At 42.5% G+C, this 23597-nt stretch overlaps 1 pseudogene; it reads left to right on the forward strand.

Annotated features, from left to right (window-relative positions):
- Window positions 1–20322: 20322 nt before the first annotated feature.
- On the forward strand, window positions 20323–22122 carry LOC132513788 (glycylpeptide N-tetradecanoyltransferase 1-like; annotated as a pseudogene).
- Window positions 22123–23597: the final 1475 nt, after the last annotated feature.

A 23597-nucleotide genomic window follows, 5' to 3' on the forward strand; every position in this document is an offset into this window, starting at 1 on the left:
CAGTGCCAGGCCAAAACATAATGGAGCATAAGGTAAAAGGAAAAATTGGTAAGACCTTTTATGGGAGGACCACTTTACGGGAGATTGCCAAGGCAGTACTTAGAGAATGTATAGCCCTGAAAGCCTTCATCAGTACAAAAAAGCAACAATGAATTAAATCCCTGCCTAGAGAACTTCGGGAGGGAACAAATAACAAATCAAACAAGTTTAGGAAATGGGAAATAAAATTTAGAGCAAGGAAACAAAAGACAGAGAAAGCAAAGTTTCACTTAAACCTTAAAAAACAATCAGGGGTGAGGAGAGGGGTATTGCAGTGTTCTCTCTCTAGCTTAACTTAAGAGTATATCTTTCCAAAGAAAGCTCAGATTAATTCTCGTTAAAAACAGGAACCACACAAGATTGCCCCGGTTAAAATTCTACTTTACAATAGTTCTAATAATGGAAGAAGAAAAGTAAAAAGTAGAAATACAGGAGTAATAAAAATAAAAATGCCACCTTTGCAAATGATATATTTGTACGTCCATCAAAATCAAATCCCCAAATATGAGAGGTAGTGAATGAGCTTTGCAAAGGTATAGGATAGAATTTACTTGTCAGCTGTAAGAATTTGCCATCAACTATAAAACAATTGCAGCTACTTTCTCCTCACTGACTCAGAGACATGTAAAAAGTCCAGCAGTTCCACTGCACTGAGGTCTCTGTGGTGTCAGAACATGAAAAAAAATCTGGAAGAATTGATTGAATTTCTGTATCCTAGAGCCACCCAGCCAGAAAGAGGAGAGTCTAATTACCATAGTGACAATAATATTAAACACGTATGTATTAAGGAAGGCAAGAAATGACATTTACGGAGAACTTACTAGTGCCAGACACTACCAGGTGCTTTAGTTCTTTTAAAAACCTTGTGAGATGGTTTGTTATTAGCTGCTTTTTACAGCTGTGAAATTAGATGGTCAGGTTTAAAGGCCTTTTTTAAAAGTTATACATCAGTAAGTGGGAGAGCTGGGATTCAAATCCAGGTTTGCCTCATGCCAAACACTATGCTTTTTCCATTCTATCACACTGTCTTCCCATTAATTCAGAATCCATGTTTATTAAACAACTATAACACATGAATGAGAAAAAGAAAAACAGGTAAATAGAAAAATAGACCATGCTCTTAACTAGTAAAACTAAGTAAAATAAAACACTTTCTAATTCAACATATAGGTTTCATATAAAGCCAATTTAAATCTTTATGGGGTGGTCTCAAAGTATCTCCCCCAAGATAGTTATTACTTACCAAGGGGAAAGAGTAACTTTACAATGGATGAGCCCACCAGTAACAACTTAATTATGTGATAAAGGTTAACACCATCAGTAAAGACACATTGGTATCATGTACCTCCTGATATAATGTCAACAGAAGGGCATTCTTGCCAAAAACCCATGATCCCAGTCTAATCATGAGAAACTACCAGATAAACCTAAATTGAGGGACATTCTACAAAAGAGCTGACCAGAATTGATTCCAAAGGGTCATGAAGGGAACATTTTAGAGTTGTGGAAATGGTAACTATGTATCTTGATAGGGGATATGTATACATTTAACATAGGTGTATACATTTCTCAAGACCGATCAAACTGTACACTTAAAATTAGTTAACATTATTCTATCTAAATTAGATCAATAAAGTTTAGTTTTAAATATATTTAAACTTAATACCTGTAGGAAAAAAAACCCTTCCACTGTTCACAAGTTTCTTTGCTCCTCTGTCTCTTTCCAGAAAGCCTCCAATTCAGCAAGTCTTTCTGACTTCAGGCTCTCAGCCACCTTTAACTTGCAGCCCTCCCTCCTGCCCCTTCCACTTGTTTGTGGTGGCCCAGAGCAGGACCCTGGTAACTCCCCCTTTATGAGAACTTCCCTCCCAGATCCCAGCTACGTATCCAAGGGGAAAAGGTTTTCAGCTCACCCCTCTTCTTGTCATAAAAGTCTCCTTCTCAGAAAAAACTTCCTTCATCACCCTATCTGCCACAGTTACTCTTTATTACATGACCCTGTTTTATTTTCATCACACTAACTGATACATCCTCTTTATCATAATTTACTTGCCTATAGCATTCTTCTTGCCTATAGCATATATCATATATACTTGCCTATACCATTCTTCCCTCTAGAATGGTAACTCCAGGAGCACAGGGACCTGCCTATCTTGTTCACTACTGTATCCTCATTGCCCAGCACTGTGCCTGGTACATGGTAGCCATTCAATAAATATTTATTGAATGAATAACTATCCACCTATTTCAGTGTTCCCTGATGGGGACAAATAACATTAAATGGGGAATCAGAAAATTTGTCTTTAACCATGGCCACTTAATAACACTTCATCACTTGATATAGTAGCCAAGTATGTTTCCTCACCTCAAAAATCAGGATGCTAATCAATATCTTTCAATATCTACCTCTCTGGAGGTGTTGTGCAAAGAGGCAACAAGCAAGGTGAAAATGTTTAAAAATAGACCTAAATGTGCCCATTAAAACTTCAATGCAAAATAATAATAATAAATCTCTAACATTTACTGAGCTTTTACTATATGCCAGACATTCATCTAAGTGCTTTCCATTACTTTGTCCTTTAATCCTCCCAACAACTCTATGAGGTAGGTACTCTTTTTTTTTTTTTTTGAGGTAGGTACTCTTATTGTCCCACATTGTAGATAAGGCAACTGAGGCCCAGAGAGGCTGAGAAACTTGCACAGTTAGAAGTGGTAGAGTTGGTATTCAAACCCAGATAATCCTGGCTCCAAAGCTCCCACTCTGTGCTGCTTCATAGAATACCAGGGCCTTGTCCATAAAGTCACTTGTCAGGATAAGTCCTGGTGTAGTGCAGAATGGAGTGGACACATCTAGGAGGTGACAGGAACCTCTGGAGTGGGATGGATGGTTGGCTAGAAGGAATCCAGGCAGGTAGAAAAGCAGAGATTTCCAAAGGGTACTGCAGGCATAAGCCAGGGCCCAGAAGAAGGCCAAAAGCTACCCTCAAAGCAGCAGTCATCTCAACAAACAAGCAGATACAGCTCCTGGGACTCACGGAACAGGGAGTACCCCCAAGTTCAAGTACAGCTGATGCTCAAAATGCCTCCTCAGGGGACAAACTGGTAATTCACATTTGCTCACAGTTCCCAGGGCCACGACTGATGGAGGGTGGGTCCTGGGGGTTAGGGGGGAGGGGAACCAGAGTGAAAAAATACCTCCAGACAAGCTGGCAGGCATGTGCCCTGGGGGGAATAAGGGTGGTCCCTGATGGTGTCCATTCAGTGTTCCCCAGAGCCAGGCTGCACGAGGCAGAGGGGAAGGAGGCATTATGGAATACTTGGGGTGCTTAGGGCCTTTGTCAATGAGTATGAAAGTTGTTTCAATATTTTAACAGCCAGTAGGGTTGTACTGGTGCCTAAAGTCTGAATGCCAGCCCTAGGTTGGAAATTCTTTACTTTCTCCTATCTTTCTCAAGCCTCAGGGCCTGGCTAAAAACTGAATTTGAGGTGTCATCTGAGGTGCATCCAGCTGAGGAAAGGGTGGAAGGGAGGGACCCCACAAGTTGCTCCTTCTGGCTCACATAGCTCCATCCTCACTTTGATCACGCTGTATTATAACGTCCTGTTTACATGTCTGCCTTTCCTCTAGACTGGAAGTAGCATGTAATAAATGGATGTGACATATATATGGAATCTAAAGAAAAAAATGGTTCTGATGAACCTAGGGGCAGGACAGGAATAAAGACGCAGAAGTAGAGAATGGACTTGAGGACACGGGGAGGGGGAAGGGTAAGCTGGGACAAAGTGAGAGTGGCATGGACAATACACTACCAATTGTAAAATAGATAGCTAGTGGGAAGCAGCCTCATAGCACAGGGAGATCAGCTCAGTGCTTTGTGACCACCTAGAGGGGTGGGATAGGGAGGATGGGAGGCAGATGCAAGAGGGAGGAGATATGGGGATAGATGTATATGTATAACTGATTCACTTTGTTATACAGCAGAAATTAACACACCATTGTAAAGCAATTATACTCCAATAAAGATGTTAAATAAATAAATAAATAAATGGATGGATGAATGGATGGATGGATGGATGCAAAGGGCCTCCCACCTACTGGGCAGCCAGCCAACCAATGTTTGTTGAGCAACAGCTAACGTGGATTGTGTGCTGATTCTTTGCCATGTCTCTCATCTGATCCTCACAGCACCCCTCTTGGTAGCCCCACTTTGCAACTGAAAAAATGAAAGCAAAAAAGATCAGAAACTTGCCCACAACTGGGATTAAGCCCAAGCAGCCTGATTCTGGAGTCTGTACACTTAACTACTGTGCTTGATTTAAGTGGCTGGTGGGTGGCCATACGTGTGCAAAAGTTCAGAGATGAATAAAGTGTGGCTCGTTTAGGAAGCGGGGAGACATATGTAGCTGGAATGCAGAGTGTGTGAAGGGGAGGTGATGGGTGACAAAGCTAGAAAACTCAGCTGACATCCGATTGCAAAGGGCCTTGTATATCATGTTTAAAATTTTGGACTCACTTCTAAGGTCAATGAAAAACCATTTGAAAGGTTGGAAGCCCAGCAGTTTCAGGGTGAGATTTATGTTCTGGAATGTTCACTCGATCTGCTGTGGGACGGATAGATTGGAAGGAGTGCTGCTCAACTGTTATTTACTTCCTTTGTTTATTTCTGGTTTTTTCCTCCCTTTCATTTTTCATTTTTAAAATGCCAACCTCACTGGACTTTACTGACAGTTAAAAGGATTTATCCACATCAGGGCCAGCACATCTCTTGGAGGGCAGGTGGGGGGAGGTAAAGTTTGACTGTCAGGAAAACCCCAGCTGTTATGGAGCCAATTGGTAAAGGGGAGAGTGGTAGGTTTTCACTTGCCTTCCCTATGCCTGCACTTTTTCTCACCGCCTGTATTTCACACTCTCACTCTCACCAGATGCTAAGAACAGTCGACTCCAGATTCCATGTTCCCCCCAACCGCCAAATGACAAATGGATGTATTTTTTCTGACCCTGAAGGGGTTTCACACAACACCTCCCAGAAAATATAAATCCTTTTCCAGAACTCAGCAGGAGGCAGAAGCAAAGTCAAACAGCCTGACCTGCTAACCTTCCTCTTGGGGTTTGATAGCATCTGTCTCCCAGAAACCTTGCTTTTGAAAAAGAGATTTCTCCTGTCTGAGATTTCAGGTGCCTGTCAGCCAGCCCTGTGGCACAGACTATCTGCTGGAGGGAAGAGGGGGCTTGCCAGGGAAATCTCCTCTGGCAACGAAGGGCCCACTGCTGAACTGATATAGCAACTTACTTCTCATCCCGATGCAGCTTCTACACCAGGCACACCTAGAATGATTTGTCATATATCTTTATCTGCCTTTAAGTATACTCTTGGGGTTTCCATCCTACTTCCCTGGCCCTTCCTTCTCAGTCCCTCATGGAATCCTCTTTCTCTGCCCATCTGATAAATGTTGGAGTACCCCCAGATTCACCCTCACCTCATCTTCTCACCACTCCCACTCCCTAGTTGCACCTGCTTTACAAAGGAAGGCCTAGCTGCAACAATGCCAAAGAGGACTAGTGCCGAGGTTTGGGTCCCGAAGGAAACCAAGAACCAGAGGAGGTAGAGCTGGGTCTGAGATGAAGTTCCACAGTGGTGCTTCTTTTCTGGGGAGGGGGGGTGGCCCAGAACTTTTAAAATGCATATCCCTAGGTCCTGCCCAGGGAAGGTCTTCGTTCGTTAGCTTGAGGCAGCAACACAGGCATGTGTATTTTGAAAAATCTTCAAGAGATGGTCTATCACTCCTTTTTATTTTGAAAATAATTAAAACCTACAGAAAGTTATAAGATTGGCACAATGAGTACCCATACACCCTTTATCCAGTTTCACCAACTATTAATATTTTGCAATCTTGCTTTATCTATCTACCTAGCACACAACTGACTAAAATGGTGAAACATGTGGGGATATATGTTTATGTATTTTTAAAAATGGTGAAAGTATAATTATTATTCTATAATATAATAATTATTATTTTGCTGAACCATTTGAAAGTTAGCTGCAGACATCAGGATATTCAAGTACCTCAGTGTGTATCTCCTAGGATCAAGGACATTCTTCCACATAGAATTCATACTCGTTTTCCTTAAATATCCCAATAATGACTTCTGTAGACATTCCCCTCTATCCCATCCAAAAGACACTTATTGCATGGAGTTATCCTTTAGTCTCCTGTCATCTAGAACATTTCCCCGGCCTTTTTGCTGGTCTTTTATGACACTGACATTTTTCTAGTCCAGGCCAATAGTTCTGAAGAATGTCTGAGAGATTCTGATCTACAGCCAAGGTAGAGAACAACTTAGAGAATACTTTAGTTTGGAGAGACCATAACCAGTCAATGAACGGAAGGGCAGGCCTAGGGCCAAAAATAGAGACTCAGGAACGGTGTGAAAACTGAAAGGAGGTCAGGAGGGAAGTGAAGAAGTGTGGCGGCTGGGCAGATTGGATGGCCTAAAAGTAAAAGGTCACAGCAGCTATTCTTCCCAGGGTTACAAATACTGAAATACACCCAGCAGTGATTCACCCGGTGACTTCTTCAGTCCTCTCACCTGTCTCCTGTGCCCCAAGCCCCTTTGCTGATCTGTCATGGCATTTATTGAACATATACTCTGTGTCAGGCACTGTTCTAAGCACATTACATGTATTACCTCATTGAACCTTTACCACCACAATCTCTCTAGGAGGCAAGAACTGTGATTGTCCCTATTTTTTTAATTTTTAAAATGAAGTATAGTTGATTTACAATATTGTGTTAGTTTCAGGTGTACAGCAAAGTGATTCAGAGATATATATATATATATATATATATATATATATCTCAGATCCCTTTTTCCCTGACCAGGATTGAACCCAGGTCCTCTGCAGTGAAAGAGTAGAGTCCTAACCACTGGACCACCAGGGAATTCCCCCAGATCCTTTTCTGTTATAGGTTATTATAAGATATTGAATATAGTTCCCCGTGCTGTACAATAAATCTGTTGTTTATCTACTTTATATATAGTGGTGTGGATCTGTTAATCCCAGCCTCCTAATTTATTAAATTAGGAGTGATTGTCCCTATTTAATGGATCAGGGAACTGAAGCCCAGCGGGGTGGTAACTTGTTCAGGGTCACACAGCTAGTAAGTAGGGTCCCAGAATTTGAATCCAGGCAGTCCTGTCTCTAGAGCCTTCACTTTTTTTTTTCACTTTATTTTTAAAACTATTATTCAATAAAATTGACCTTTTCTTCGTTTGATTTTCAGTTCTAGGATACAGAACAGTTCCATCATCCCCCAAAACCGCCCTGGTGCTATCCTTTTATAGTCACCCCTCACCCCCTCCTGTGAAGAATGTTGTCATTTTTTGTTTTGCTCCTTCTGGAGGCTGTGTTTCCAATGTCAGGGTTTTTTAAATTGTGCACTGTTAAGCAGGTCTTTCCTATGCATTCGCCAACCAGTAGTCTGTTGCGTCCTCGCGAAGAACAGTTAGTTCAGTTTTCCATCTGCGTTATGCTAATTAGGAGCAGTTTAATGCACCCAGGGGTCAAGAGTAAACAGCTCTGTCGGGCGGCTTTCCTGAGCTCCTCATACTTCCTTATCTTTCCAGTACTTCCTCGTTCCCCAGGCTTCCATGTTTGGTTCTCTGGGCTAGAAAGAACCCATGTCCAGGATTGCGCTGGGACTGGGAGGGGACAAGTGGGAGGGGACAAGGAAGGGGGTGACAGAGACGCCTCTCCCTCTTAGAGCTGCAGGTGCATTGAAGAGAGAGGAAGGGTCTTCTCCTTCAGAGTTTTGGCTTCTGCCATTTCCCATACCCGGCTGTGGGACTACCTGGTGACCGGGGCGTGAGGGAACAGAACAAAGAGGAGGGAGAAGAAAGCACCAGTGTATTTTCTGCACTCTGTCTGGGGCTTAGGTTTTCCCTTTGCTGCTCCTCCATCCAGAACTAGAGGCTTCCTCCTGGATCTCCTTTTGCACCTCTCTGCTCACTTCCAGTTTTCAGAATGTGTTGAGTTGGTGGTGGGAGATGCTGGAGGAACAAAAGTGGTAAACTTACCACCAGTTTGGTGTTACTTTTATTTCTAGTGTTCTCTGATTTGTCTGCTGATATATGCCGAGTTCTTAAAGAGTTGTTCATGCTTTCTGTACAAGTTTTAGAGTCAGGCTCAGTAGGCGATAAAGAGAGGTGTGTGTTTACTCGGTCATATCCAGAATCAAAAATCAACCCTCACTTTTAAACCCCATGCCATACTGCCTCTCCACACAAATGTCCCAGAGACACTATGAGCTCATAATGTGCCAAGCGGATTTCATTACCATTCATTCACCTAGTCTTACCTCTTCCAATGATCCCTATCTCAACCATCACACCATCATTTGCACAGTTGTCCAAGCCCAAATCCCAGGCATTGTCTTTGACCCCTCCCCCTCTATACTGTCCACATCCAATCATTCATTGATCCTTGCTTCTCCCTCCTTATTTCCATGATCTTAAATTATTCAGGTCTTTATTCTTTACCACCTGGATTATTGCTACAGTCAGCTAATTAGTGTGACAGGCTGATATTTTTATTTTTTTATTCAACTTTCTACTTTGTATTGGCTATATACACAAAAACACACAAAATTATAAGCCCAATATATTATTATTTTATGCATTTTTATGGAAGTATAGTTAATTTACAATGTTGTGTTAGTTTCAAGTGTACAGCAGTTATAAATATATATATATATTCTTTTTCAGGTTCTTTTCCATTATAGTTTATTACAAGATAATGACCATAGTTCCCTATGCTATATAGTAGGTCTTTATTGTTTACCTATTTTATATATAGTAGTGTGTATATGTTAATCTCAAACTCCTGAGTTATCTCCCCCCCTCCCTGCTATCTCCTTTGGTAACCATAAGTTTGTTTTCTATGTCTGTGAATCTATTTCTGTTTTGTAAATAAGTTCATTTGTATCATTTTTTTAGATTCCACATATAAGTGATATCATATGATATTTGTCTTCTCTGTCTGACTTACTTCACTTAATATATGATAATCTCTAGGTCCACCAATGTTGCTGCAAATGGCATTATTTCATTCTTTTTTATGGCTGAGTAACATTCCATTGTATATATGTACCACATCTTTATCCACTCATCTGTTGATGGACATTTAGGTTGCTTCCATGTCTTAAGCCCAATATAGTATTGATAAATTACCACAAGCTGAACTTACTCTGGTCAAGAAACAGAACATTACCAGCATCCAAAAGGCCCTCTTTCCTGCTTCCTCTCAAATACTACCCCTTCCCTTCTCCCTGTAAGGTGACCGCTATACTGGCTCTCAACACCACAGCTAGTCTCTGCCATTTTAAAAACTTTATGTATAAATAGAATCATACTGTATGATTTTCTTGTGCCTAATTTCCTTAGCTCAACACTATGTTTGTGAGAACCAATCATGTTGTTGTGTGTTGTTTTATTCTCACTTCTGTATAATATTCCATTGCATGTTAAATCATATATTTTATGATGGATGGATATTTGGGTTATTTCCACTTTGGGCCTATTAAGAATAGTGCTGCTATGAATACTCTTATACATGTCTTTTGGTGGCCATAAGCACTCATTTATACTTGATGTATACCTATAGATTATATTTCTGACATGCATATGTTCATCTTTAGCAGACACTGGTAAATTATTTTCCAGAGAGGTTGTACCAATTTATACCTCCACTAGTGGTGTACGAGAGTTCCTGTTGCTCTATAGTTGGATAATATTTTAGGAGATTAACATGCTTATATATATATTTTTTCACCCCATATATTCCTCCTTTTATTTTCTTCCATTAAGCAGGTTCTGGACCTCTTGGTCACCAGGAGGTTTGTAGAAGTGCAGAAAACTGACATTTCCCACAATACTTGCTGGCTTTTGTTCACAAGAGCCTTGAGCCCCAGAGGGAGGGAAAAATCTGCAGTAAAGAAAAAACATCTTGGAATAAATAGAAAGGGAAGAGGATTTTCCCAGATTAAAAAAGAGATTTCTCCAATATAAAGGAAGGAGAGAAAGAGCTCTGTGGATTCCAGAGTGGCAGAGCCTGGCCTGGCTTCTGGGCAGCGTATGCGGAAGGCCCTAGTGAGAAGTGGTGAGGTAGGGAATCTAGGAAGTTGAGACCAGAAGCAAAAGTTTTTCACAAAAGCATCACAGTGCTGCCAGACCTGAAGGGCCCTGCACAGGGGTCAATGTGTATGTCAACATTTACCAGTGTGAGCAGATGGCTTGATGACTAGAGGGCCATACTGCCATGTGTTGGTGCATATAGAATTCCAGAACCTAGGCACAACTCAGAGTCAGGGGTCCCAAGAATAACTTAGGTTGAGTTTCCCTCCAGACTTATGGGATTGGGAGCTCAAAATGGAATTAACTCTGATTTATAAAGAGCAGTGATATTTCTTATCCATTGGAGTTGTGGAATGAGGTTTGTACCTCCAACACTGACCTGGTATTCCCCAGGGCTACTGTTAGCACATATAGCATCTTTGTGAAAATTAGGAAACAGGCATTGCCTCTGGGCTAACCAGTTAAGGAAAGGCTCACTTTCCTCTGAGCTGGCAGTGTTGGGCCAGTACTTGGCATGATAAGTAGAATGTGGACTAGATTTCAGCCCCCTTTCATGCTTCTTGTACCATACAACCTGCGCAATTATACATAGCAATCCTGAGGAGTCCCTGTCGCAATCCATCCTTCCCATCATCAGCAGAGTTCTTGCTCTGAAGCACACATCAGACCATGGCACTCCCTAGCTTGAAACCTTTCAGTGGCTCCCCATCACTTAGATCTGCACTAACAGATACGCTAGCCACTAGTCACATGTGGCTCTTAAGCATTTGAAGTGTGGCTAGTTCAAATTGAGATGCACTATAAATGTAAAATACATGCCAGATTTCAATGATTCAGTACTAAAAAAGAATGTAAAATATGTCATTAATAATTGTTTATATTGATTACATGTTGAAATGATATTTTTATATATTTGCTTAAATAAAATATAATATTAAAGTTGATATTGTCTGTTGCTTTTTTCTTTTTTAATGTGGCTATCAGACAATTTAAAACTGCATATGTGGCTCACATTATTATTTTTTCCTTCTAGTTTTATTGAGATATATTGGCATACAGAACTGTATAAGTTTAAGGTGTACAGCATGATTTGACTTACACACAGCATGAAATGATTACCACGATAAGTTTAGTGAACATCTATCATCTCATATAGATGCAAAAGAAAAGAAAAAGAAAAAATTTTCCCTTGTGGTGAGAACTCTTAGGATTTACTCTCTTAACATACAGCAGTGTGAATTATCTTTATCATGTTGTACATTACATCCCTAGTACTTATTCATCTTATAACTGAAAGTTCGTACATTTGACCACCTTCATCCAATTCCCCCTACCCCCACCTCCCTCCTCAGGGAACCACAAATCTGATCTCTTTTTCTATGAGTTTGTTTGCTTGTTTGTTTTTGAAACATAATTGACCTACAACACTGTGTTAGTTCCTGGTACACAACATAGTGATTTGGTATTTCTATACATTTGAAAATGATCACCACTCACATTATATTTTTAATAGACAGTACTGGTCTAGGTAAAGTCCAAACTCCTGACTTTGACACAAAAGCACATCATATTCTCGTCTTTGCTTCTTCTATAGCCTTATACACCCTCCAGTCTTCCTCCTTTCTCCCCACCCCTCCAACACATGCATACACACACTCTTTCATCTGGCTTACAACCACTTTAAATACGTTTTCATTCCTTTTCCTACCTTTTGCTTTTGCACAAGCTCTTTCCTTTTCCTCAGATGCACTTGTCTCCCCTGGGTCTTAGGTTCCTTGTGTCTCAAATTTTAAGAGCCATAGATAATCTCTAGCATTCCTTCCAGGCCAGTGGTTCTGCAACTTGGCCTCAAAGTAGTACACAGCGGTATAGATAATTCAATAGTCATTGACGTTTGTATTCAATGTAAGAAATAATAATATATACTGTGCACTAGAGGCCCACTGTGTTCCAGGCTCTGTTCCAATTGCTTTCCATACCACTTAACCTCATTAGCAATCCTATGAGATGAGTACCATCATTATTCCTGTTTTACACATGGGGAAAACCAGGTTCAGAGAAGTTAAGTGATTTGCCAAGGATACTGGAGACTTCAGAGTTTCTGCTCTTAACATCTATACTGTGTTTGAGAAGCTGGGAATTGATAGCAATTTCAGCTGAAGGAATCTACACAGTGAAAGAAATGATCAGGAAAAGATGACAAGCTGCCCAGATCTCTTATCCTGTTCTTGCTCTTTCAACATTCAGCTGCCTCGTCCTTCTCTAACACTGGAAGACTGGTGTCTCTACCTGTCACTGTCTGACTTTCCTTCCAGGTTTATATTCCCACAGAACCTCAATCATGGAGGCCCAGCCTACAGCTCAGGATGGCTGCCCATGTACACCATTGGACGCTTCCTCTCTGCCCTTGCTCAGCTGTCCCAAGAGTCCAAACGGTCTGGTCAGAAGGGGATTCTCAATATTTTTCAGGCCCCTCTCTTTAGGTTCAGGGATTTCCCTGAATTCTCTGGAATTAGGTTGCCTCATCAGCAAGAAATGCATTTATCGAATAATCCCACGAAGTCACAGGTAAACACAGAGGAAATGTGCAAATAAAAGAGCAGAAGCACATTCATCTAATCGGGTCTCTCTTCAACACACACTCACTCTTCTCACTCACACACACTTTTTAAAAAAATCATTCTAAAAACAACCTAACAGCAACATTAAAGAGGAGTTGTGGGAGAAATCATCTGAAGTGATTTAATAGAAAGGCTGTGGAATGTGTCAGACCTGGGTTCTGCTCCTGGCTTTGCTATGTGACCTTCAGCAAGATAACCTCTGTCCGAGTCTTCTGATAAACTGTTGAGCCCCCTCCATCCCTTCAATCCTCCACCATGTATCCAACCATCTAGCCCTCCTGCTTTGGATTCTTCCACAAACCCAGGCATTCAGCTTGCTTTTCTTTCCTTCAGGAGCTGTCAGCCTTTGCTCTTTGTCTTGAGGTTCAGCTTTTGCAGGATTGACTGAGATGTGGAATCCAGGCCTGCAGTCCCCGCTTCTTTGCTGCCCCCAGAGACAAGGGGCCATGGCCTGGCACCTGGGAAACTTTTACTAATTTGATACTCATGATTTTCATTCAAAGGTTTTGCTGTCAGCCCCTTCAGGGAAACAGAGGGGTTAACAAAAATCACTAAAACTGGAATATTGACAAAATTTCCAGAATCTTAGAAAGTACTCCGAGTCCCTGTCCCTGTTGTTTTGTCCCTACGTCTCTTGCTAGATGCTTCCTTGAAGCCCCAGAAGCCTTCTGTTCAGTTTTATCTCTCAGGATAGAGCTCAGCAATCCTCTCATTTGTCGCTGACTAGCTGTGTGGTATTGAGCAGGTCATTTACCCTGAGCCTCAGGGGATGTAATATCTCCTACTAATATTTCCCCTTATGCTTTCTTCTTCTTTTGTTTTTCTTTTCTTTTTTTTTCTTTTTCTTCTTCTTTTTAATCTTTCTCGGTCTCATTGCTCCCCTCACCTGGAGCACTCTCCCCAACTCCCACCCAGGCTTTGTACTGCTGGCAGCTTAATCTTTAGGTCTCAGCTGAGGTAATGCCTCCTGAGACAGGCCTTCTCTGTATACCAAATCTAAAGTAGGCCCTCTGCTCATTATTTTCTCTTGATATTTCTTCTTCCTGTTAGTTATCACAATTTGAAATTATGTATTTACTTTTCTGCTTATTTATTATCTGTCTCATCCCTAGACTGGGAGCCTTAGGAAGGCTGGCACCGTATGCCTTGTTCCCTGTTTGGGTACCTATATAGAGATGGTAGTTATTCACGCAAAACTACTGTGGCTGAACTCTGGGAGGGCATTTTGTATTACCTGTGCTTTCTCTGGTTCTCACAAGCAATCCAGTTGCATCAAGGCTTTTATTTTTAAAAAATTAGAGGCGGAGAACAGAATCTACTGAAGATGTGGAGAAACTAAGGGAAGGGTCATATTTTCCTATCTCTCCCAAGCCCTGTCCTCTGTTTTCCCCACACTCTAAATTCCTCTCTGTCTACTATCAGAATTGCTCTCTCTCCTCTACCTTTGTCTCAGTTTGATGCCCTCAGGAGACTTTCTTTTTCTGCAGGTAATTAAATTATGTATAAAAGGACATTACTGAGAAGGTTGCTTTGTTGCTTCCCCCGGCCCCCATCCCATTTTTCCCAACACCCACTAGAAGCTAATGGTATTATGAATTTAACGTGTAAAGTTTTGATTCAAGATTGTGGTCTTCCTCAGGACAATGACCACTCTTTCATCCTCCAGATCCTCTGCCCCAAGCACAGGGCTCAGAACGTATTTGAGGAATGAAAGGAGGAGTGGACTTTCTGTTCTGTCTTGAACACTAATTATTGATTGACTTCCCAAGGAGAGGGAAGCTGCCCTGTGAGGGACACAAGGGCAGTGCCTACCCTTCAGGTACTTATGATCTGAATGAGGAGAGAAAAGAATGCATAAGATAGCATATTCTCCAGGTCAAATGAAGAAACCAACTAGCATTGTTGGAGTTCAGAGGAAAGACTACCCTGGAGGCCTCAGAGCTAAAGTAGGATTTAAGTTGGGTGTTAAAGAAAAGAAGGTCTTAATTAATCAGAGAGTGAGTGGGGAGAACATTAGGAGAAGAAAGCAACCCAAGTGAATCTGTGAGGTAAGGAAAATAAATACCTCCCTGGGCACACCAGTGTCTAGTAGGTTTCTTCCTGACATACCATCATCTACCATTAGCTGCCAGTCTGCAGCTGGAGTCCCCAGGGCAGCCTGTTATTCTAAAGCAGCTTCTCTGGTCACCTTTTGAGGATTTGTGAATGCCATCTTACAGGTTACTAGTTTCATAAGTAGCCCTAAATTATAATATGGATATGTTATATGAATCCAGTGGGTGTGCACTGAGGTATAAGATGGGCTGCTGCACTGGTAGGGCCTATACAGAAGTTTTCATAAGTATTACTTTATATTTTATTTAACAAACATATAGCATTTACTAGTGCTAGGCATTGTGCTAAGCAGTTTAAAATATTAACTCATTAACAGATACCAACCTCATATTGACCTATGAGGTAAGTGCTATTACTATCCTCATTTCAGAGATGAGTAAACTGAGGCACAGAGAGGTTAAGTCACTTACTCATGGTCACACAGCTGATAAGCAGCAGAGCTGGGATTCAATCCTTTCTCTTTTTTTTCTTTTTTGGTTTATACAACAGCTTTTTGGAGATATAACTCATGTGACATACAATTCACCCCTTTCCAGTGAATAATTCAGTGGTTTTCAGTTCATTCACCAGGTTGTACAACCACCACCTAACTTCTTCACCACCTCAAAAAGAGACCCTGTCCCCGTTACAATCACTCCCCATTCCCCGACCCCAGCCCCTGGCAACTGCTGATCTCTTTCTACCTCTTCTGGACGTTTCACATAAATGGAACCACACACTATTGTGAACTTTTGTGTCTGGCTTCTTTCACTCAGCATAGAGTTGTTTTTTTTTTTTAACTGAAGTACAATTGATTTGCAATGTTTCAGGTGTACAGCAAAGTGATTCGGTTATATATATATGTATTCCTTTTTCAGATTCTTTTCCATTATAGGTTATTACAAGATATTGAATATAGTTCCCTGACAGTAGGGCCTTGTTAGCATAAAGTTTTTAAGGTTCATCCATATTGTAGCTTATGCCATAAATCTTCATTCCTTTTTATGGCTGAACAACAGTCCATTGTACATAGGGACCACATTTTGTTTCTCTAGTCATCATGGACGTTAGTTTTTCATAATCCTTGATTTGTCTATTTTTCTATACTAATCCACCTGTCTGTCCAATAGAACTTTCCAATGTTGGAACGTTCTAGATCTGCACTGTCTAATGTGGGAGCCACCAGCTACATGTGGCTACTGAGCACTTGAGATGTGGCTAGTGTGGCTGAAAAGCACCTTATTTAATTATACTTGAGTTTAATTACTTCAAACCCTGTGGGATGGACCACAGTCTATAGCTGCAGAGGAGCTATGATAGATTGATCAGAATCAGAGGCTCGATTCACGAGTCACTCTGAGACTGTGCGGCCAAGAAAGGACACTCCAAGCAACCTGAAAAATAACCCCCCCAGCTCTAGGAGGTCTGCTCCCTGCACGGTCATGATGAAATACTGCACAGGGGTCTCGGCCCCTGGTCCAGCCAATCGCAAAAGGGATCCAAATTCTGGAAGAAGTCACACATTGGCCCTAACCAGAAGGCTGAAACTACCTATCATGATGTTGCAATTGCTACAGAACTGAGTGGCTGAGGAGGAAGGGAAACAGAGGTAAAAAACTGCTGGATTACTTATGCCTGACTCCAGGCCAGGCTCAGGAACAGTGGTGAGGAAATAGGAGGGCATTCCCTTGTGTGATGAGTTATTTACATCCACTCCCCCAACAGCAGCTGCCTGTGCTCCCACAGCACAGCAAGGGATCCTTGGCCTGAGAACAAGGTTGGTGGAGCTGGGACTTCTTGTTCCTCAGAGACAAAGCGAACCCAGAACTGACCAAAGTGAGGCACAGATGCGCACCTGAGGCCAGCACAGGGGACAGTCACGGCTCAGAGAAGACAGAACAAGCCCCTCGGTATGAAGTGCCCAGGGAGCCTGGCAGCTCTTCAAGGGGATACCCATCTGCAATCCAAGATCCAAAGGTGTTTACGCAAGTTGGCACTCAAGTTCACTTGGAGGCAAACCTGACCCACACCAGCGTGTGTGACTGTTACCGCTCTGACGCTAAAAGTCACTGAACGCAGGCTCTGACTCAGCCCTTGTCAACACCACATACCTAAAACCCAAAATTCTGAGTTCTGTAATGTACCCAGCCCCAAGGTTTTCAGGAAAGGGACTAGGCCAGTATCGGGTCCTCCCAGCTACATTCAAAGCTCTCCAAAAAGGGTTTATTTGTTTTTTTCAGGACAGCTCCTCCAGATACCAAGAAGGACTGCTGTTTCAATGGAAGGATTCGGGAAGGGGGTGTACTCCTAGGGTATCCTTGGCCTTCAGAGACTGCTGCAGGCAGACACCACGGAGAAGAACACAGGTGGAGCGCCTGCATATCAACCCTGGAAGATGCACCTGCGTGCCTCCCACAGGCCAGAGGAGGCATGGGAAGGCAATTCTTGGAACTCATAGGGTAGTGCTTCCAGGAACATCCGCCAATGCTAGGTTTACATGCAGGGTGGCTTTCTTTTCAGGATGATATGAATGATAAGCCTTGTGTTCTAAGTCAGGCCCCAGACACTCAATCTTCCTGAACTCCCATAAGGTGTACAGGATAAAAAGGATTTCACCTAAAAGGTATCAGTCACTAGATACAGTTCTTCATTCAACAAAAATATAAGGTGTGTACACTGTGTGCCAGGTACCAGGGCAGTCCTAGGACACGGTGAGTCCTAGACCCTGCACTCACAGGAATAGACAGATGGCAGAGGCCAGGAGCCATCATGGATGCAGTGAGAGCAGCAGCCGCACAGACAGTGCCCCCGCCCGGGGGCTGTGGGTGCAGGGTTTCCTCCCTGAGCCAGGACAGGGTGTGGAGGGGCAGCATGGAGCCTGAATGTGGGTTACTGGCTTGCAATCTTCTCTCTCCGGAACTTTACTCTGCTCACCTGTCTTTTCCTTGATCTCACAGAGCACAATGAAGAGAGCAGGCTTTTCATCCCATGGCAATTCAGAGCATGCTTTCTGGCCCGCGCCTCCTCCAGGCTCCGGTCGGTGATGGCCATGATCTGCTGCAGGACGCCGCCCGTATCGGGGCGCGGCGGGGTCCCAGGTGCGCGGCGCGGGGCGGGGGACGGCGGCGCGGGGCGTGGCGGGCGCTTAACCTGGAGCCGCCGGGCCTGGAGAGCTCGAGCTGACGTCATAGACAACTGCCCCCATCTGTGCGGCGCGCCCTCAATCAATTCTTAACCATTATGCTCTAGTGCCTCTCTCTATAAAAATCCTGGATGGATGGTTGAATTAAGATCCTTTAAGTCTAGAAGCTGCAAAGATAGTACCAAAAATTCACCCTGTTTCCCCTTATATTAGCATGTTACGTAACTGTGGCCCTTGTGTCAAAATTAAGAAACCAACATTGTTACATTGCTGTAAACTAAACTACAGAATTTATTTGTATTATACCAGTTTTTCCACTTATGTTCTTTTCTGTTCCAGGCTTCAATACAGGCTACTATTTTGTATTTAGTTATCATGTCTTCTTAATCCCCTCTGGTATGTCAGTTTGTCATTCTCCTTGGTTCTCATGACCTTGACAGTTTTGAAGAGTACTGGACAGGTATTTTTGTAGAATGTCCCTCAATTTGGGTTTGCCTGATGTTTTCCTTATAAGTAGACTGGGGGTGACTGGTTTGGAGGAAGAACACCACCGAGGTGAAGTGCCCTTCTCATTTCATGGTATCAGGGAGGGCATGACATCCACATGACATCACTGGTGGTGTGAACTTTCATCACCTTTCTAGTTAGTGTCTACCAGATTTCTCCATCAGAAAGTTACTACGTTTCCATTTCTATACACATCTCTATTCTGTACACATACTGGTTAGAAGTGAGTTATTAAGTCCAGCCCATAGTCGAGGGGGAGGGTGTTAAGCTCCACCACCTAGAGGAAGGGAATACATATATTATTTGGAATCATTCTGTATGAAAGATTTTTTCCCTTCTCCTCTATTTATTTATTTGTTAAATCATTTATTTTTATCAGTATGGACTCGTGTGTTTCATACTTTGGGTTTTTATTTGGATTATTATTGACTATTTTTAAAATATATATCCTTCCTGTACCTTTAAAAGGTTATTGACTTGAAAATCCAGAATTCCTTATTGTGGATTTGTTTGAAGTAGGGACTATCTGAATTAAGTTTGAGGGAGTGTATGTGTGCATGCAGATGAGGAAATTAAGTGATGTTATGTAAATTGACCATGCTTATATAGTATGTGATGGAATCTCATACAGGAATGGTGTCTACAGAATCCTAATAGTAGGTCTCCATCCTCTGCTTAAGCACCTCTTGTGACATGAAGCTCATTACCTCATAAGACAGCTCTTTTGATGTTGAGTCTGCTCTACTCCTAGTGGGATTGCAGTCATCCAGGTAGTGGGATTGCAAGAGAGGAAGGGAAATGATGGCCATGGGAAGAGCAGAATATGACAGAGCAGTTGGCAAGAAAAGGGATTTGATTAGAGGAAGTGGTGACTGAGTCTAGGATGAAGCGGCTAAAAACTGATGTGTCTCGGGACTTCCCTGGTGGCACAGTGGTTAAGAATCCGCCTGCCAATGCAGGGGACACAGGTTTAATCCCTGGGCCAGGAGGATCCCACATGCCGCGGAGCCACTAAGCCTGTACACCACAGCTACTGAGCCTGTGCTCTAGAGCCCGTGAGCCACAACTGCTGAGCCTGCATCCCACAACTACTGAAGCCCGTGAGCCTAGAGCCTGTGCTCCACAACAAGAGAAGCCACCTCAATGAGAAGCCCACGCACCGCAACGAAGAGTAGCCCCTGCTCGCCGCAACTAGAGAAAGCCTGCATGCAGCAACGAAGACCCAATGCAGCCAAAAATTAATTAATTAATTAATTTAAAAAAGACTGATGTGTCTCCCTGGATTTCAGGGAAGTATTGGGCTGGCAAAAAAGTTCGTTCGGGTTTTCCATGTTACTTTTTGGCCAACCAATAGTTGTCTACCAGGCTGACAAAATATATACAGAGAGAACTTGTAGTGACTACTCCTCCACACCCCATGCCCATCTAGACCCTATTCTTCTCCCCCAGTGGACAACCTTCAGTTATTGTATTACTCCTTTGCCCATCCCCAATACATCCATTCTTAGATATAAACTATATTCGTTAATTCAACAAATATTTCTTGAGCACCTACTATATATGCCACAGGAAATATTCTAGGTACCACAGATGAGTTGGAAGGGTAGTGTGTGCGTGCATGTGTGTAGGAGGTGAAGCAAGCCCTTCTATTGCTCTCTTTTATTTGGATTAAATTATTTCTCATTCCTTCTATCCCTGATATGATTTTTTAAAATCTTTGAGATGTAATTCACGTGTCACATATCATACAATTCACCCATTTAAAGTGTATGTACAGGCAACTCAAGATGGCGGACGAGAGTGATACAGCAGTGAAGCCCCGGGCACCTCCAGTGCATTCCAGAAATGCAGCCAGAAATGCAATGGAAATGGCCATGAGCACTGCAGCGATTGCAAGAATGAGGAGGACAACAGCTACAATGAGGTGATTTGAGTCCAGCCAATGACACTGGAGCCAAAAAGAAGAAAAAGAAACAAAAAAAGACGAAAGAAAAAGGCCGTGAGACAGATTCAGCCCAGGATCAGCCTGTTAAGATGAACTCTTTGCCAGCAGAGGGGATCCAGGAAATACAGAAGGCCACTGAACTTTTTTTGGTGGCTCAAGGGACCTGCAAAAACCATGGAGGAGGCTAGCAAGTGAGGCTACCAGTTCTGGGACATGCAGCCCGTCCCCAAACTGGGAGAAGTTGTGAACATGCATGGTCCTGTGGAGCCTGACAAAGACAACATCCGCCAAGAGCCCTACACCCTGCCCCAGGGCTTCACCTGGGACGCCTTGGATCAGGGGGACCGTGGTGTGCTGAAAGAACTATACATCCTCCTGAACGAGAATTATGTGGAAGGTGATGACAACATGTTCCAATTTGATTATTCCCCAGAATTTCTTCTGTGGGCTCTCCGGCTGCCTGCCTGGCTCCCCCAGTGGCACTGTGGTGTTGTAGTGGTCTCAAGTCAGAAACTGGTCGGATTCATCATCGCCATCCCAGAAAACATCCGTATCTATGACACAGAGAAGAAGATGGTAGAGATCAACTTCTTGTGTGTCCATAAGAAGCTGCACTCCAAGAGGGTGGCTCCAGTCCTGATGCGTGAGATAACCCAGAGGGTTCACCTGGAGGGCATCTTCCAAGCTGTTTACACTGCTGGGATGGTATTACCAAAGCCTGTTGGCACCTGCAGGTACTAGCATCGGTCCCTAAACCCACGGAAGCTGAATGAAGTGAAGTTCTCCCACTTGAGCAGAAATATGACCATGCAACACACCATGAAGTTCTACCAACTGCCAGAGATTCCCAAGACAGCTGGGCCACAACCAATGGGAAAAAAGGACATTCCAGTAGTGCACCGGCTCCTCACCTGGTACCTGAAGCAGTTTCACCACATGCCAGTCAGGAGCCAGGAGGAGGTGGAACATTGGTTCTACCTCCAGGAGAATATCACTGACACTTTTGTGGTGGAGAGTGCAAACGGTGAGGTGACAGGTGAGCGGAGCTTTTATACACTTCTGTCTACCATCATAAACCACCCAACCCACAAGAGTCTAAAGGCTGCTTATTCTTTCTACAATATTCATATCCAGACCCCTCCTCTAGACCTTATGAGCAATGCCCTCGTTCTCACCAACATGAAAGGGTTTGACATGTTCAATGCAGTGGATCTTATGGAGAACAAAACCTTCCTGAAGAAGCTCAAGTTCAGCATAGGGGACAGCAACCTACAGTATTATCTTAACAATTGGAAGTGCCCAGCATGCGGGCAGAGAAGGTTGGGCTGGTGTTACAGTAACCAGTTGCCAGTGAGATTCTGGATAAAGCCACTGAGAATTCAAACCAGGAAATGGAGCCCCACCACTTGTTGGTCCAATTTTCACAAACGTGAGAATCTCTGGCAAGGGGAGCAGAACTGAACTGGCTTTACAAACCACCACTGAATTTGACAATTGTTTTGCAATGGCATAGGCTGTGTGATGTCACCTCTGGCCATGTCTCTGGTCTCCCTGTTTTTCAATTAATCACATCATTATGCAGCCGTGATCAAGGGAATGTAACTGCTGAAAACTAGCTCATGATTGGCATATTATGGAGTTAATGGGTTAATAATAAAAGTATATATATATATATAAAGTGTATGTACAGTTCAATGGTTTTTAGTATATTCACAGATATGTGTAAACATCACAGTTAATTTTAAAACATTTTCATCACATCAAGAAGAAACCATTTAGCTATCATCCCTCTATTTCCTCAGTCCCTCCTCCCAGCCCTAAGCATCTACTAATCTACTTTCTGTCTCTATATGTTTCCCTTTTCTGAATTTTCATATGAGTGGAATCATATAGTATATAGTCTTTTGTGACTGGCTTCCTTTACTTAGCATAATGTTTTCAAGGTTCATCCATGTTGTAGCATATGTTTCAGTACTTCATTCCTTTTTATAGCTGAATAATATTCCATTGTATGGATACCATATTTTGTTTATCCATTTGTCTGTTGATGGACATTTGGGTTGTTTCCACCTTTTGGTTATTGTGAATAATGCTGTTGTAAATATTCACGTACAAGTTTCTCTGTGGGCGTATGTTTTCATTTCTTTTGGGTAGATACCTAGAAGTGGGATTGCTGGGTCATATGGTAACTCTATGTTTAATCATTAAGGAACCACCAGACTATTTTTCAAAGTGGCTGCACCATTTTATATGTTCCCGCCAGCAGTGTATGAAGGTTTCTACTTCTCCACATCCTCCACATCAACACTTATCTGACTTTTTTTGTTCTAGTCATCCTAGTAGATGTGAAGTAGTATCTCATTGTGATTTTGATTTGCAGCATTTCCTTGATGACTAATGATGTCTGAGCATCTTTTAATTTGCTTTTTGGCCATTCATATATCTCATTTAGAGAACTGTATATTCAAATTCTTTGCCCATGTTTTAACTGGGTTAGTTATCTTTTTATTATTGAGTTGTAAGGGTTCTTTATATATTCTAGACACAAATCCCTTATTCTTTTTCCCATCACTTGGCTGAGATCCATGTCTGGTAGGAAAGTGCCCAAGGCAGACCTTGTAGTCAAGATGATGGTGTAAAAAGGCAGGAAAGAGCCTCAAACAGAAAAAGCTGTACATGTGGAGAAAGGGCCCAGCCTGTTTCTGGATTTTCTAGAAGTCTGGCAGCCCATGGAGGGGATCCTAGGCCAAGGGGAGCTGGCTACACCTAGCTAGCAGGTTAGCAATGCTACTCCAGGTAGCTGTTAAAAATTATTTGACCATATACAAACTTCACTAAATGATGCCCTTTCTGAGGAAAGCCTCACTCTGTGCTTGGTAATTTCAGCTCCTTGTCTTGGAATAATTATGCCAGTGTTCATAAAAATCTTATTCATGACACTTGTTAAAGACAGCAAGGCAGACTTTATTTGGGGGAGTACTACAATGGGGTTTACCATGGGGAAAGAGATGGGGCTTAACTTGGAATACAACAAGGAAGGGTAAGGATTTGTAATCAAGGAACAGGTTTAGGGTGGGTATATCAGTGTATGAAAGACTACTAAGAGGAAGCAACAGG

The sequence above is a fragment of the Lagenorhynchus albirostris genome, chromosome X, assembly GCF_949774975.1.
Source record: "Lagenorhynchus albirostris chromosome X, mLagAlb1.1, whole genome shotgun sequence".
NCBI lineage: Eukaryota > Metazoa > Chordata > Mammalia > Artiodactyla > Delphinidae > Lagenorhynchus > Lagenorhynchus albirostris.